This window comes from Pseudomyrmex gracilis, unplaced genomic scaffold (genome assembly GCF_002006095.1).
Source record: "Pseudomyrmex gracilis isolate BER0280 unplaced genomic scaffold, ASM200609v1 scaffold_43, whole genome shotgun sequence".
NCBI lineage: Eukaryota > Metazoa > Arthropoda > Insecta > Hymenoptera > Formicidae > Pseudomyrmex > Pseudomyrmex gracilis.
The window spans coordinates 152,638-165,605 of record NW_018020627.1 but is presented as its reverse complement, the minus strand read 5'-3'; the positions used below and the strand labels follow the sequence as shown (position 1 = coordinate 165,605).

General features: G+C 47.7%; 1 protein-coding gene across 2 annotated transcripts in view; it reads right to left on the bottom strand.

The window, feature by feature from the left end:
* Positions 1–12,968, bottom strand: part of LOC109853107 (zinc finger homeobox protein 4) — a 307,047-nt gene that overhangs the window by 254,719 nt on the left and 39,360 nt on the right. The window contains exon 1 of one of the 2 annotated variants that reach the window (XM_020424879.1): positions 267–297. The exons of the other annotated variant lie outside the window; for it this stretch is intronic. The gene's annotated coding sequence lies outside the window, so the exon portion shown is untranslated. Of the gene's footprint in view, positions 1–266; positions 298–12,968 lie in introns of those variants that run through there. 2 annotated transcript variants of the gene reach the window in all.

The following is a 12,968-nucleotide window of genomic DNA, read 5'->3' as shown; positions in this document are numbered from 1 at the left end:
TGGCTTTGAAAACGTTTGAATAACTGGTCTGCCAGATAATATTGCTCGGGAGAAAATTGTTGCGACAAGAGAAACGCAAGCAAGTCGAGAGACACCGCGCCGAAATCAGTCCCGAGTGCCTCCTAGGGGGTTGGTCGTGGAAAATCGCGAAAGGGCGGGTCGCGGATGAAACCGGGGGACGACGCGAAGGCGGACGGTCGGTGAAAACGCGGTATGCAAAGCAGGCGGCGAATTTGAACGGTCCTGCGCAGAACGAATGGCCTCACCTCGTGCGCTACCCGAGTATGCCTCGAGTTCTCCCTCTCTGTGTGTGTGTCTCTTTTCCGCTTGCTCCCTCTTTCCGCTTTCTATCTCTACCCTTTCTCTCTCTCTCTCTCTCACTCTCTCAATTTCTCTCTCTCTCTCACGCATGCAACATTCACACTCGCGGATCTCTTCGCGCGGTGGATGCGCCGCTGCACGTCCGCACACACCTATATATCGCACGCTCTTCTCGCTCCACTCGCGGTAGTGCGCGCGACAAGGACGAAAGCACACAGAGTCGCGCTTTTCTATCTTTCTCTCTCTCTTTCGTCCCTCGTCGCGATTCCCGCTCGTCTCTCTCTCACTGCAAGCGTGATGATACACGTGCACGCGGTGGTGGCGGCGGCGGCGACGGCGGCGGCGGCGACGACAACCGCGTATCCTCCCGAGAGAGCGCCGTCGTCGACGGTAATCCTCGGGCGGTCGGGTACCGCCAATGTCGAAGTCGCGTTGCGTTATCGCGTCGCGACGCCGCGACGAACGCGGCGCTATACGGAACGTCGTCGCCGACGGCGTCGACGTGATGCGTCGTCGTCGTCGTCGTCGTGACGAGGTGCGCTTTTCCACCCGGAATCGAGTAAAATGGCTGCTCTCGCCGCTTCGGCGCGCCCGAGCTTACTGGCTTGCCTCCCTTCGTTTGGGTCTCCACACAGAAGAGACCGCCACACGCGTGCCGCCGCGTGTGTGGGTGCACGTGTACGGACTTACGTACGAGCGGGGGATCGTACGCGCGCATGCACACACCGTCGCCGCCGCCGCGTCGACGCCCGGTAAACCGGGTGGTTGTGTGTTGTACAAGCGCGCGAATGTGTACGTGTGTGTGCACGCGCGCGCGCTTGTTTGCCCGCGAATACACGCGCGTGTTACACACGAGACCGAGAGTACGCACGCACACGCGTGCGCCGCGCTATCGCCCCCGCGCCAACCGCGCGCGCACGTGTCCGGAACAGCTGAGCGTTCGTCTCGAGGCAACTTCGAATCTCACAGCCGCTCGAGATTTCGTGCGAAAGTCAAAACTTTTGACCGCGACCTCACTTTCCGCGACTTCTCTTCTGCGCGATGTATCGTTTTTTCCTCGTAAAACAAATTGACGATTTATCGATCCAAAAGTGATTTCAAGTTTATCGTCGACTGTTACCGATGCCGCGCGCGAAAAACGACGACGACTCTTTTTTCCCCTCCGGTTGAAGATGGATTCGAGAGACCGCGATCACTCGACGAGCGGTCGCTTTTCTGCATTCTTACGGCGCACTACAGCGCGAAACATTATGAATATGCAAATCGGTGAACAAGAATAACGGGTACGTTGACCAGCGCGCGCACTTTAACAGACACTCAGTCCCTCTTATCGCTTCGTCGACAACGCGTAACGGTTCGTCGCCAATCGATCGATCGATCGACGACTACGACGACGACGACGACGACGAGTCTCATTTCAACGGACGATGATTATGAAGAGAAACCTCTCGATGTCAATCGTCGTAGAGGCGAACGACGAGATCGTTACGAGATCGCAATAATGTCGCGCGGTTCGCAGAATTAATTGGGCTTGATAAATCACGCGCGCGTCCCTCCTTGCGTTGCTCGTCGTAAAAAGATATATTCTAATCGTCTCTCTCACGCGCGCGCAAAATGCGATTTACAGTTACGCTCGCTCGTCGTGTTGGTTTGAGTCGGCGTTGATACGCGCAGATCTCGCAGAGCGCGACACTGCACGCATTTAACAAGGTTACGTAATAAAATTGAAAATATCACCAAATTATATACAAAAAAAAAAAAAAAAAAGGATTTGCTAAATAAGCAAGAAATTAATTACTACATGGCCAGCAAGATTAATTTGTTGAGTCTGAATTTTTGTTTTCATCACCAGAACGTTTGTTTTGGCGAAACAAAAATAGGCTTGGCAATTTTCTTTTTCTTTTTTTATAAGCAAAACTTTTTTCCGTGTATTAATAGACTTTGTCCATAAACGTCGGCTTGCTATTCTTGACGCTCCAGTCTTCTCGCGTCTCGCGTCTAGCAAATCGACTGCAAAACAACACCGACTTTGACGCGGATAAACATAATGATGTATCAAATATTAATTTCGCGCGCGATGGAAGAAAAAAAAACATTGCGACCGGCTGCGACGACTCGTCTTCCCCTGCAATTTGATCGTTCATCACGATCAATTAAATTTCCTGCGCGGTGACGATAATTGACCGACGCCATCACCCTTGTACCCTTGGCGATGTGGAGATAATCTTCGTCGCAAGTGCCGATAAATGGCGCATTCGCGTGAACGCGCGCAGCTCTCTGTACCGCTACGCGCACTATCATTATTTTACGAGATACGCTTTGAGCGTAATAAATTTTATTGTGTTCTCTCTCTCTCTCTCTCTCTCTCACCCCTCGCTAATCCCCTGCACGCTAATCGCCCACGCGTCCGACGAGGTTTTTTTCTCGACGGGAACGCGATTCGAATTTACGAACAGATTTTTTTCAACGACAAATAATACGACGAGCAACAAATCGCGCGCTCACGTAGGCGTTTTAACCAGCTCCAAATCTTAATCTCGCTACAAATGCCGCGGAAAAGTGTAGCAACGGATTTTCCATTAAGATAGAAAATGTAGCGCGCATTTGGATTTCGCGCGCTATTTACATTTCCGAACGGCATTTCTTCCGCGAGAGACGCGTTTGACGAGTGTTATTATTATTATTATTATTACTGCACACGCCACAAAGATTTCTACGATTTAGAAACGAACGTCGGTACACACCAATTAGTTGTAATGACGTGTTTCTGACGATCGACGATTTCTACTTCTTCATGCCGATTTCTCACGTTAAGGTATGCACGTGTGCGCGTGTGTACGTGGTGGTTACGAACCACCGATGACGGGTTCCGATTAGGATCCTATAATTTCTCTTTCGATCTGCCTCGTGTATATATTGTATGTATGTACACACACGTATGTACTCGCCCCGCGCGCGTATACACACACGCGCGATATAAAGTCTTTCTACTTGTTATACAATCTCTCCGAAGCAATTAAGCAGCAGACGAGAAAGAATGAGATGTGTGTCTACGTACACTTAATCGCATCTCTCTACACATGTTCTCTATTTATACGTGTATGTGTACATATATATATTGGCGTAACATCCTAAATCAATAATCTTCCGCGCATGATGAGAAACTCAACGACGACGATTGCTCGACGCGATCGCGCATCGTCATTTCTGTAATTACAAGAAATTCTTCCCTTACTCATGAAAATTAATGACGAATAGATTAGAACCGCGCAAAAGAGATTAAAAAAAACTATATATATATATATATATATATATATATATATATATATACGTTATATAAGTAGCCAGATATCGTATTTGTAGATCTCGCGCGCGAGAGAGAGAAGACCCCCTTTCAGAAGTACGCGCGAGATTGCTTCCATTGTTGCGGCCATTATCGCGATCATTACTTTAATCAGATTTTTCCGCAAAATGCTATCTCCTGAGAAATTGCAGACGCTCGTCCACGCGGCGAACGAGTTCGGAGGTATTATGAAATAAATCTCGTTATTGCTTGGCCGAGGAAGAAAAGCGGGCGGTCAGTTTTAATTAAAGAACTCGAGGCGTCAGCTGCTCCTTGCCAACGGCTCCTCCTCCTCAGGTTTCCCTTCCGTCCTCCCTCCCTCCCTCCCACCGGTCTTTTTTTTCTATCCGTGCATTGCGACCGATATCGTCTACGTATACGTCGTAAAACTTGCGGAATTAATGAAAAAAACAACAAAAAAAAAAAAAAAAAAAAAATGAGGACGAAACGATAATTCCTCGCGTAACATGCTTCTTTGACAGTTTGTTTTTTTTTTGTTTATTGACGCGAAAGTTATATACCGGTTGATTATTTTCTATTTTTTAAAAGTCCGAAATCGATTTCGGCGAGAACGCTTTGTGCGAAACTAGAATGTCTGAGTTTTTTTGGAAACGATGCGACCAACGTAAAAGGAGCATCCAGCGCGCGCGCTGTTTATCAATTTAAATGTCTCGCAATTTTCAGCGTTTTTGACGTTCCCGCGTCTTATGTGAGCACAGAAGAGAAAGAGGAAGAGGGGGAGAAGGAACGAGATATGAGTTTACAGACCGGGACGAAGGTTTATACTCGGGCGATTACACGCGCGGCCCCGGGGCCTTTATCATTCGGATGCGCCTTACTCCAGAGCGCCGTGTGCCACATCGTAGACGCAACGTTTTACGGGTCGTACCGGTGACCTTACGAGAGGCGGTGAAATTCCGCGCGCGGTGAAACTCCCGTCGCGAAGATGATATAATCCGTTAAAACGCGAAGCCGAGCAACCAAACAACGCGAAATCCAATAAAGTGCCGCGCTTGACGAAATAATGGCAGACCACTAGCACGGCGGACATAATTGACTCGGTAATGACGAGGTAAACGGACAGTTCTATTAAGCGCCCGGACTATACATACGTTCTCTCTCTCTCTCTCTCTCTCTCCTTCTGTCTTTCTCTCTCGCCGCGTGATGTATGCCACACATAACCGTTCGCGCGGACGCAGAACTAATTGCTTTCACATTTCGCAAATGCGACATGTCGCGCAGACGTCGATGGGGTTCGATTTGTAACTTCTCGCGACGATTAATAATTTCGCTCTCGTCGTCGGACCATGTCGTCGCACACATTACAATCGTAAATTCGTAAAAACTGGAACAACGTATGACATACACACACACACACACACACACGTGTATCGAGTCGTATCGAACGCGGGAAAAAATGTTTCTCAATTGTATTTTTTGCTTCGCACAATACCTCTCGCGAGCGAATTTCGCACCGGGCGAGCGTTGCTTGTCTCTTAAACGATTGGCGAATTTTACCGACACGCGGTGAATTTTTAATTCCTGCTATTTCGACGGAAGAAAGACTTTTGCTGTGTTTTCAAAAACTCATTGAGCGCGAAAACACAATGTGAGAGAACGAGACTGGCGCAGTATACCGTGTATAGAAAGAGATTAGCAGTAAAGTGGAAACCTGAAAGTTGTCCCGAGACAGCGAGAAATCCTAATGAGCACCGGCACCAGCAACCGCCAGCTAGCATCTCCGCGTGCCTCATTAGCGACTTTTAATTTTCCAAAGCGAACCTTCTCCACCGAGCTCGCGGAAGCAGTTGGCCGCTCGGCGTTGTCAGCGGCGAGAAGGCGGAGAGAAAAAAGAGAGGAAGGAAAAAGAAAAGGAAGAAAAAAAAACGAGAAAAGCGCAAACAACGGAAGGGTGAGAAAGGGGGAGGAGGGCAAAGACAGCGACGTCGGACAGCGGCAAACAGCAACGGCAGCACGACGCTCGCGCGGTGGCCGCTCGCGCGCCATTGTTCCCTCCCGGCTCTTTATTTCCTCCTTCTCTCGCACATCCCTCGCTTCTTTCCTCTTCCTTCCTTCTTTTCTTCGCGCGGAAGAGCGAGAAGCGCGCGGGCTTTATTGTGTTTGAGCTCGGGCGCTTCGCTCTTTTGTTTTGTTTCGCGCGCCATTAGAGGGGCTAATTGCCGCTCATACGCGATCGCCTTTTGTTTCCTTCTTTTGCCACCTTTTCTCTACGACCCTATGTCTTTCTCTCTCTCTCTCTCTTTCTCTTCTCGCCCCCTCGAGTCCTCATCCGTCGTTCTTCTTTTGCACCCCGACCGACCACGACGACCGACCGCGAAGTAGGGCTGAGTCATACTCGTCTCTTCGCGCGCGCGTTTCTCCACTTGCCAACGTGTATTTCTCGTCGCGTCCGACTTCCTCCAAGAGAGGCGACGCGAAGAACCTGTCATTCCGTTCCCTTTCCTTTCCACGTGGAAACGATCGGTTTTTGTGGCGCGCGTTTTCTCATCTTCGTCTCTCTTCGCTCTCAGAGTGACCGCGACCGCTTCTCTCCGTTCTTTCCGTCTGCGACGCGATCTCGCGAGAGGAGGAAGCGGGACAGGAGCGAACAAGATTGCGGAGATGAGAGTAAAGGAGCGTTTTAACGCGTTTCAACGCCTCGATGACCCTCCCCCTCCTCCAGCCTCGGTTTTTCTTTGATTTCTTCCGCCGGTCACACGTGTGCGACACGGAAACTCTCTTCGATTTTCGTCGAATCGAGAAACCGATCGCGCGCGGATCGGTTTATCGACGAGAGAGAGAGAAAAATCGATCGTAGATCCGAGAATCGATTGCTCGCGGACGATTGCTCGCGACAGAAACTAGAGAATGCGGACGTCCAGTCTAGCAGAACGCGATAATTAACCGTAGAGATAAATAAGTTATCTCTCGAGAAAGAGAGAGAGAGAGCACGCGGTCAATGAGAGGGAGCGCCGCATTCTTATTTTTTCACTGACTTGTTAATTACCGGTACTGGTTTGTATTTTTAACGAGGCGCGTGATTACGTTGCAACTTCGCCTATAAAAATAAAAAAAAATAAAAAAATAAAAGATTCAGAGATCGATCGAACCAGCTGGTGCGCGCCGCGCCTCGTCTATGCGCACTTTAATATACGGACAAATAATAAACATCGAGATTAAATTGAACGAGTCTCCTAAAATAGATCGCATGACATTTACTTAAAGAAACTGCGCGTGAACCGTAGTCGATACATCGCGCAGAGAGACGTACTTTCTCTCGCTATTGCGAACCGGTGAATTTTTGCTCATTTCTTCTGTTAACAAAAAAAAATAAAATAAAAAACAATTAAACCTGCGCTCTTGCATCATCTCGCAGTCTCATAATGTAGTCATTCTCGATATTCGTTTTATTTCTAACAATAAAAAAAAAGAATCGCAACGCAATCGCAATCTGGTAACAAAGTAAAACTAAGGGGCAGCAATAAGAGGTTGTTCGGAGGAAAAGAATGGCATCAAGACGGAAGCGGAACCGAGATTTTTATAGTGCCAAGAGAGAAAGAGAGAGAAAAGATCCCTCCGGTTTTAATTCGCCGGAAAGCTAATAATTCCGGCATTGTGCGATCCTTACTACAGTTATTGTTTCCTTGACGCAGCTCGTGCCCGCGAGAAGAGGACTCCTCGTATTCGCCTTCTATAGTCTCTTTCATCTCGCCGAGGACAATGAGTAAGAGAAATGTTGCTTTTCTTTATCTCCTTCGCACACACACACACACACGCGCTTACACACACATATATATATATATATCGCGACTTAATTATTGGCTTTATCATGATTCCGTTCTCCTTTCGAGAGGAGACAGTTACACGGAAAAAAGTTTTGCTACCGTACGGCCAGCAAGAAAAATTGTTGAAATTGTCTACTGAAAGTTTTGCTTCATCAGCAAAACGTTTTGTTGACGAGAAACAAAAATTGCAATCGAATTTATCAAATTTTTTTGCTGGTCGTGTAGCAACTGATTTCTTGCCACTCTGGCAAATTTTTTGTTTTCCGTACATGAGAACTTGGAACCAAGACGTATTCGAGTTTAGTAAAGAGAAAATGACATTGCATCGATTAATTATCATTTGTTTCGTGTTTATCAAAAACAGATAGAGAGAGAGAGAGAGAGAAAGATAGGTGTGTTCGCTATGTGCGGGCGAAAAATCGCTGAGAGTAATCCGACGTGATTGTGTCTCGTGATATCACACACAGCAATGTACAACGCAACACACAACGGCGGCCGGCGGCGCCGCAACGTACCTGTGCGAGAAATGGCGATGCAAAAGAGCGACGAGGCCTCGAATAAAATTCACACGGAAGCGGCCGAGCCCGTGCCACGAACTCGCGACTAACTCGCGTGATTGCAACATTGCGGGTCCCAGTAATTGCGGTGCCGGCGCGAGGCCGATTTTCTCGGAAGCGATTCGAGAAGGCGAAACGTCAGCTGACCGTATTGTAGTTCGCGCGGAAAGAGGGATAAGAGGGTGGAGGCGCAGAGGAAGGAGAGGAGCGGCGAGGGATGAGGACGGCGGCGGGAAGACGACGGAGAAATATTCGACGCGTATTCGCCTGTCCAGAACGCACGACGGGGGAGGGCAGCGCGCACGGCATGTCCCCCCTAATTATAGCAACAATAAAACAATTTTGATAATTATCTCAACTAGTGTATGGGAACACACGGCATTACGGCGGGCACGGCGCAAAGAGAGAGAGAGAGAGAAAAAAAAAGAGAGAGACGGAAAGAGAGAGGAAAACAATCGGGAAAGAGGAGCGAGAGAGCGAGCGAGCGAGCGAGTGGGAGAGGAAGGGTGGGGCGGGAGGAAGAGAGAGACGAGGAGGAGAGGACACGACGACCGGGGCAGAATAATGACAATAATTACCATTTATATGCAAGTGCCGTCATTACCTGCACACGAGCAGAGCACGCATTCAATTTCGTATCTAATTTGAATAATTCAAACAAATCTCTCCTTCCTGCCCTCCTTCCTCTGCACGCTTTATAATCCCAATAAACGCGATGAGACATCGACGGCGAGTCGCGCTCGCTTTTTCAGTACCCGACGACAACGATGTCGACTATTCATACTCCGATTTTAACCGCGCGGATTGCGCAGCAGCGTACGTATATCCGCGCTTCTTTCATCCCCCTCGCTCATCCCTTATCGTTTGTTTGTTCTTTTTTGTTTTTTTTTTGTTTTTTTGTTTTTTATCGAACTAACTAGGAACCGCCGAAGTTCTGAGCGACTCTCGCGGATCCTCCTGTGCCGGGCATGCGAGCTATCGCGATTTACGTCCCCGTCGGGTTTCACTTGCGAACAAATTAGCATTTCTAATAAGAATCTTCGAACAAAGCATCAACGTGACGTCGATTCGGCGAAATTTATGGAGGATTCGCAGTCACGCTAAGCGCGACCCAACGCGACCTATTTGGCTCCGAACATGGAGCTCATAATTTTGTCAACATCGTCGATGAGCCACCCGCAATCGCAACAGCCGCGCAGCGGTCGAAATGGCGATTATGCAAATAATCCAGAAGCCGCTCGAATTGTACGAGACGATGAAAAAGAGGGGAGTTCGAGTGTACGGACGATTACGTCGTTTCTCGACGCGCGGATCATTAAATTGCGTCGCTATTGCGTCGCGTTTGCAACATTTTCATCATCACGTGTTCATATTATTTTAACGACAAACCTTATTATATTCAACATTATCCCGGAGAGACATTACACGAGGAAACTCCGGGGAATTCTTTAAAACGGACGATATCGGCATCTATTCCAGGCATCGCCGGCGAGCCTGTTTTGCTCGCTCGCTCGTTCGCTCGTCGCAGCAGCAGCAGCAGCAGCAGCAGCAAAGTGGCCCTATCAATATTAATCGCGATATTTGCCCGGCTTGGTCCTCGTCGCGCTCTCTATTACCAATTAATCCGATCGTGCGAAGTATGCTCTGCGAGCGGGCAGTTAGTGCGCGAAAGAGACGAGAATAAAAAAGGAAGAGCGATGAGCACAAGGTTGGGCGGCAGGAAAGAAGAAGAGAAAGACAAAGAGAGCGAGTGAGAAGGAGGAAGAGATTGAGAAAGAGAGACGGATGTCAAGAGAGAAAAAGAGAGAGAGAGAGAGAGAGAGAGAGAGGGACGAGCCGTCGACGGGTTAGATATTGTGTCAGCCGAGTCGTCCAGCATTAAAAGTAATTACGACGTGATTGACCGAGGGCCCGTTGGCCGAGGGCGAGGCGACGTCGAAGGGGAGGCTAAATCATCGGAGTGACGCACGTAGCTCGTTGCTGCCTCCCAATTATACAATCAGCGAGAGCAAAGCGCGCGCGAGAGGCATCGGGAAAGGGGGAGGGAGGGTGAAGGCGGCGGGCGAAAAAGATACCGAGAGATAGGGAGGAGAGCGACGCGGTCGAGATGTCGGTCTCTCGCGACGAGACGCGACGCGAGAAAAACGAGAGAATGAGAGAGCTAGTGGCGGAATTACGTCAGGAACGTAGTGGGTAGTCAACGAGGTTGATGAAGAACGGTGCCATCGCGATGATAATTGCGCCGCGAAATCGGCTTCAATCAGTTGGCAACCTTCGAGTGACGATCTTTGAACAACTTCTTACGTACGAGAGACCGAACTTTGAGTCTATCGATTGCGAGAAGTTTTCAAAAAACAAACAAAAATTTGAAAGCAACGAATGCTTTGAAATTTCGATTTACTTTGTAGCGAGAATTTATTTATAAGCGATTTAATCATCCGCTTATTTTATAATCCTTGCGACAATCTCGAACTTGGCCCGAGAAATCCGCACGCGCGCGAACACGAGAGAGAGAGAGAGAGAGAAAGAAAAAGAGAGAGAAATGGATTACCACACAGAACTTATGAAAGACCGATACATAGCGTCGAGCATTCGATACCTTTGCGCGAGAACGTCACTGTCAACACTGGGCAGGCCGTGGACACTGGCGGAGTAATGAAGGGTAGCGCGGAGCGGCGACGACGACGACGACGACGACGACGACGACGACGACGGGATTTTGTTCTTCCTCGCGCGCGAGCTTCTTCTCTCGCCACCGCGCGACAGGTGCGACATACTAATCTCGGTTTTGCAATGCCACACAAACGGCCAGCTTGCTGCTAATTCTGTATCTTACTGTTCGTACATTCGCGGACAAGAGAGAGCGAGAGAGAGAAAGAGAATTGCGAGACCGTTCGGTTTCTCTTTTAGAAATGCAGCGTCACAGACGCAAATTGTCGCGATATTTTGCGAAATTATTAAAAACAAGACAAAAAGATTATATCGTTATCGTCGCGAATGACGATTGTTATTTTTGCGATTGTTAATTCATCGTTACGCTTCGATGATTCGCGCGCCGCGAACAATCCGTCCCTGCCTTCGCGATCCCGCGTCTCTCCTCCAAGAGAGACGTCGATAAAGCGAGAGAGATGTGGTGTTCGATCGTGATCGTTATTGTCTATTATAAAGCGGAGCAACTTCGGTTCTTCTCTTTCGTTTGCAGCTGCCTTGTAACTTAGTACATCAATGACAATGTAGCACAATTCGTGATCTAGAAAATTACCAAGCGCAATCGTAATAGTGGTGCTAAAGATAAACCCGCACGAATGTCAGCACGCACGAAAAGCAATAAACATAATTTTGATGTAGAATCAAAATATAATGTAATTCGTCCAATTTGACTCTCGCAAATTGCTTAAAAAAAAAAAAACAAAAAAACAAAACGCACGAAATGCAATAATATAAAATAAAGATATACAAATTATAAAATAAACAATAATATAAAATAAAAATATAAATAATATAAACATAAAATAACGTTTCGCAAATCTCGTTATTTCTCAATACGCAACTCTTTTGTATTTTGATATTGCAGTTATTTTTCTTTTTTTTTTTTTTTTACATAGACCGCGTGTATTAGTTTTGCACAATAGCGCGCGGAAAAACTATCTGCAATTATCGGCATTTCTATAGCGCGACAGATGCGCTATAGAACGGTTCGTGTGTTTGGTCCAAATGCACGCGCGCGGACATATGCAACGGAAACGATGTCGCAATTACTATTGTACTTATAATTCGAACGATTCTCTTTTTTTTTCTCCGTATTCATTCGCGTCACAAAAGACACAGTTCGAATCACACGATGGAATTAAATTTTCGTCGCAGCTGCGGGATCGGTAAAATGTTCATCTTTGAATTATCGCGCGCTCTTGTCTATTTGCAAGTTTCGAAGCAACATCTCCGCGCAATGATGACTTGTGATAATTATCCCACGAAAATCGAATCAAATCTTCAATTCGTCACTTATTCTGCATATTTCTTTGTTTGTTCTCGAAACATCGCGAGAGATTCCAAACGAATGTCGCGAAATACGGCGTCGAAAACTGGCGACGAAAGTACCTGTCGCTTTTTTTTTTCCTACTCGGCGCGCACTTGAATGAGCGACTTGAAGAGGGGAATAAAAAAAAAACAATGTTTTGACTGCGTATTGTCAACGTTTGTTACGTTCCGCTCCCTTCGCTCTCGAATATCGAAGCATTTAGCGTTATGGAGTGCGCTCCAATCCAGAAACAAAGAGCGCCGCACGAGTCGGCAAAGGGTGACTCTCTTTCTCTCTCTTCTCTCTCTTTCTCGATATGACGCGCGATCGTACAATAATTTCTATGAGACCTTTTCTTCGAACCTACGGCTATTAACGGCCCTCTTTCTGCCGCCTCTCTCTTCCCCCCTTCTCCTCCTCCTCCTCCTTCTATTCCCCTCCGCAATCGTCTCTCTCGATCGTTGGTTCCGTTATTTTCATGTACGAGCGGAGTCAACGACGCGCGGTGCGCTTTTCATCGGGCCGCGCTTGAATATTCTTATCGAATTAAATCAGTTTTCACGCTGCGCGAGCACAGTTATGGAATATCATTATCGTCAGGCATTATGTGACTCTCTCGTCGCGCAGCGTTGCTGCAGCCGCGTTATCTTTCCGGCGATGTAATGCGCACGTGCCAATCGAAGGCTCGCGATAACGGGGGTCTCTTGCGTGTGTGTGTGTGTGTGTGTTGCGCGATCGATTGTAAAACAGAAACCACCACTGTGTGACAGACTGATGACTGTTTCAGCACTTATGTGCATACACAATATCGCGATACATATATCGATTTCTTACCTTGGTGGTTTATTTTTTTATCGCATTCGATACGCGATTCGCATACACACGAGGCTATAAGATAAAGACTCTCTTCGGGCTGACATCGCGAGGGCCTGGGCGTTAAAATG